This window comes from Leptodactylus fuscus, chromosome 5, assembly GCF_031893055.1.
Source record: "Leptodactylus fuscus isolate aLepFus1 chromosome 5, aLepFus1.hap2, whole genome shotgun sequence".
Classification (NCBI taxonomy): Eukaryota; Metazoa; Chordata; class Amphibia; order Anura; family Leptodactylidae; genus Leptodactylus; species Leptodactylus fuscus.
The window spans coordinates 150,508,621-150,513,549 of record NC_134269.1 but is presented as its reverse complement, the minus strand read 5'-3'; positions in this window follow the sequence as shown (position 1 = coordinate 150,513,549).

Sequence of the window (4,929 nt, the reverse complement as noted above, 5' to 3'; positions counted from 1 at the left end):
AGCCAGAAGTATATGGCTGGGATTACTACACAGACACTGAGGTCAGTGATGTCACTGTTATTTCGCTGACACTACAGCATTCTGCTTGACGTCATTGACACAATGATAATACTATTTGATTTGTACAACTGTAGAGTTTCATTTAAAAAGGACAGAGCTATAGCATTGTCATGTGACCCATGGGTGTGATGTTGTCGCAGTTTTGACGTTTTTGACGTGGGAAGCCGCCTCAGAATCCGGACCAAAAAACACCTCCCACGGCTTGCTGCGACTGTCGCAGAATTCCGCTCTGGATTAGGCCCAAATGAATGGGCCTAGTCGGGAGGGAGTGTCGCGCCACGGAATCCGCAGTAAGAAAGGGCAGGTCGCTTCTTTTTCCCCGCGAGCAGGAAGAAACCGAAAGGAAGTGAACGGCTCCCATTGACGTCAACGGGAGGTGGTTTTTTTGAGCCAGATTCTGAGGCGGATTCCGCATCAAAATCCAGTCCAAAAAACCCCATATGAACCCAGAGCTTACCTCACCGCTCCCCTCAGCGTCTGTGCCGGCCAACGTGCCGCGCTTCTGACATGCCACAATGGGTTCAGATATAGAAGAAAAACCAAAATTCTGACTGAATTTGTATCTGAAGAACAGTTTAATGAAACTATCAGGACGTATTTTGAACAAGTGGCATAATAAAACCTTTGTGGACTCACGAAAGGACAGAAGAAGTGATCGCAGTCATTGAACAATTTACAATTAGCTGCACTGCTTAAACTACAATGGACACACACAGGACTATTATGGTACAAAAAATACTATTTTATGGAAGTAGGTGCTAAAAAATATCACCTTAAGTACCTATTTCTTTGGAATAAATAATTTGTGTTTCAATGACTATTGTTGTATTACCTGCTCTACATTTAATAATGCACGGTTTACTAAATAAATACTTTTCATATCTTAAACAATATTAATTCATCATTTTACTAAAACAGTTCAGGGATTTGATCAAATTACTGACTTTCTTTAGCGAAATTACTCGACAGAGTTGTTATTTTAACATCTTCCGGGATTTGATCAAATCCCTAGTTTCATCATTTCCCTGCGACAATGTCACTTCTTGAGAATCAACCATGTTTTCTAATCCTGGGCAACTACTATAATGTCGCAGATACTGCCCAAAAGTCACAGTAAGTTGTTTATTGGTTATATGACTTGTGGGGAAGTTAGCTCAGTAGCAGCAGTGGTGCGAACCCAAACAGCCAAGACAGGGACACAATATCAGCAGCAAACTGGTTTATTTAGACAAAAACAAGAAAATAAATAAACCTTGATTCAGGCATAAAATAAACAAAAGAAAATACAGCCTTAACTTCAGGCTAAAACAAAATAAAAACCTGCACATCTGAACCACTAACTAAATAGAATGGATAACCTAACTATACGTGTGGTTTACTTGCAGCCACAAACAAAACAGTCGCAATATTGCCTCACCGGACTCAGAGTTACAGGACAGACCCAACCACCTCCTTTCACCTCATGTAACTGCCCTGCAATGCAATAGCTGCAGCCTTTTATAGATCAATAATCAGCCAAGGACTCACACCTGGGCTGAGGCCTACTCCGGATCCGCCCTAGTCCACATATATGTCAGAAACCTGGGGCTGATATATCTGGACTCCAGCATTCTGCCTGTCACCTTCTCACAGACTTTATCAGTCTCTCTCATTACTCTGTAAGAATTTTGGCCCACTCTTCTTTACAATGTTGTGTCAGTTCCATTGAAGTTGTGGTCATCAGTTTAGGCATAGCTCTTCTATTATGTCCTGATACGTCAGACCATAGTATTAAAAGGTGTGCTTTGTCTTTTTCATGACTGTACTGTATTTAGCACCACCATATTCCTAAAAGCAGTACATAGGTTGTCATTAATCACATCGGTCCCTTTCTCCATTGGGACAGACAATCTAAATTCAGTATCATAAACATACACTAAAGCTATTTTTATGGGAATTCAATTAACCTACCCTATTAACCTATTTATACAGGTATTACAAAGTGAAAATCTTGTCCTGTATGAGATGGTTTAATTTCTCATGCTGGCAGCATACTAAAGTGACTTTGGCTTTTTTCCAACATCATTGCCGTCTTCATCTATCACTTGAAAAAAGCAAAGTTCTCCTTTACTGTTTTGAAGGTGAAGCTGCTGAGAGTGAAACTTCTTTATTAACAACCGATGTTAAATATTTTCTGTCCAGACTATAGTCAGTGAGAAAGACTTCAGTAGTACAACTATAGGAGATGGACAATGCATTTATCCATAGCATACACTGTTAGCTATTCTGGACATCTCTTGCAGAGCACTGCGGCAACTACTCTGTGAACTTTCTTCAAATAATTGTCTCTAAGTGCTTAAATAAAGAAAACCGTTGATTTCCATTATACAGTATTTCCTCAGTAATGTCAAGATGAACCTCATGGACTAAGGGTTGAGGGGACAGTGGCGTAACTAAAGTCTTGTGGGCCTGGGTGCAAACTTTGTCCAGGGGCCCCCTATTCCCTTCCTAGAGCGAATTCATGATAGTGGCAGTTACGGGCGCTGAAGCAATATGTCAGATACTTGAAATGGGTACAGCTTTAGTACCCACAACTGTAGTTATCAAGAATACGGTGAGTGAGCATCTCAGAACCCGGCATGTAAACAATACTGGGACAGATAACATGCTCTGCAGTGGACCTCACACAGTATTATGTGCTCCACAGTGGCCCCAAAACAGTATAACGTGCTCCATAGTGGCCCCCAAACAGTATTAGCTGCTTCACAGTGGCCCGCAAACAGTATTATGTGCTCCACTATGGTCCCCACACAGTATTATATGCTCCACAGTGACACCCCACACAGAATTATGTACTCACCAGTGGCCCCCATACTGTATTATATGCTCACAGTGGCCCCCACACAGTATTATGTGATAAAAGTGCACACCTCCACCAGAGTCTGAACCCCTCATTCCCCGCTCTTGCTCACACACAGCCTGCACCCCCATTCCCCCCCTCTTGCTCACACATATTCTCTTCTCTCCTTCTTACCTTCCATCAGTCTCATTCCCAGCAGCTTCCACACTGTCTTGTACAATCCAGAATAGCTCCACCCACACAAGAGTCTGATCATATCCTAGAGGGCTAAAGGAACTTTGATGACATCATCAAAGGTCCTTTAGCCCACTAGGATTTAGCATCTGCTGCAGGAAGAGCCCCTTAGCGCCCAGGACAAGAGAGTATAAGTATTTTTTTTATTTTTATACACCTCCCCTGGGCTAGCATTTAATGGAAAGGGGTTCAGTCAGGTCCCTTTCCATTAACAATATGTATAGTGGTCAGGAAACAAGGCTTTCCTTGACCACTGTGGTCTAAGGCCCTGGCCATTTCCAGCTGGCTGCGGGTCACGTACCCCTACGGGCCTGGTCGTGGTCACACTTCCTGTGACCACGATCATTATTTCATTCTCAGATCATCTTCTTGGAGATGGAGTAGGATAATGAGGGACTGGGTTTATGACATAAAAGTTGAAGTTTTCACGGTTTGTATGAAGTTTATGTGTGCCTAGATACTCCAGGTTATAGGTGGGGCACTATGATGATTGGCTAGTCATGAATACATTCTATATAAGAAAGTAGTAGACAAATATATTGAAATGTCAACTTTGTTTCTTCTTATGACATTTACCTTATCAGAGATAAAATATATAGTGCAATTTCATACAGCACATGGTAATACGGGATGAGAAGGATGTGACGGCAACCATAGCTTTGTATAAGGATATGTGAAATAATCCTGTGTTCAATATAGAGATTAATTACTTTAAATAAATGTGTTTACATGAGCAAAGCTAGTAAACCCTTGAATTTCACTCCACCTTTATATGCCATTGGAGAAAACAAAGAAGGGATTTATTTTCTGCTGTAATATAACATATTATTATTCAGCTTTATCAGTAGTGTTGAGTTATTTGCTCAAGTGTGTATTTGGAACAAAACTTAGCAATAATGACAAAAGAGATAATTAAAGAAGCCCTGCCGTGGTTTTTTCCTTATTTAATATTTACCTAAGGAGGAGTACAGGGATGGAAAAAATTGATTTGCTGAAGTGCTTCTTTATCATCCATACTTACTTGATTTGTTGTTTGTGATCATGTGGACATTGCTTTACTCTTTGCTAGCCTTATATACAGTAACCATCACTGTATTTCATAGTATATGTTAGTCTATTTATGCCTGCTGAGTCCTCTGCATGGGGTCTGAGCAGCGCCGCACCTCCCATGAGGCGACCTGAAGCGACCGCTTCAGGCGGCGCTATGCCAGGACCCCAGGGAGGGCGGCATTTTTGCTTATGCTTACCTAAGCCAGTCCAGGACAAGCTGTCCTGGACTGGCTTAGCGTCACCTTCACCGAGCAGTGGATTGGGGAGGCCCTGTGGATGCAGCGCTGCTCCATCAGCCTCCCCTCATTCTTAGGCAGAGAGCAGGTCCTCTCCGTGCCTGCTCTCTGCCTGCTAAAACCGCTCCACCACGCCCCCTTTCACTCCACCCCCTCCGCTCCGACCCCTCCTGTTGGCTCGGGCGACGAATAAGGCAGGTTCACCCCTGGGCCTGAGCAACATAGGTTCTTGGATATCCATTTCTTGTGAGGATTTTGAGATTGTATTCCATGCTTGATCTCCCATATGGTGACATCAGCCTGATATCGGACTCTGCTCCTAAAGCCATGTTCACATCAGCGTTAGTATTCCGTCCGAGGGAGTCTCCAGTGAAAGCACACGGATCCCATAGACTATAATAGAGTCCGTGTGCTTGCTGCCAGATCTCCCCAGGGATCATGCGGACAGGAAAGTAGTTCACAATCTACTTTCCTGTCCACATGATTCGTGTGGGCACAGTGCGGCCAGCA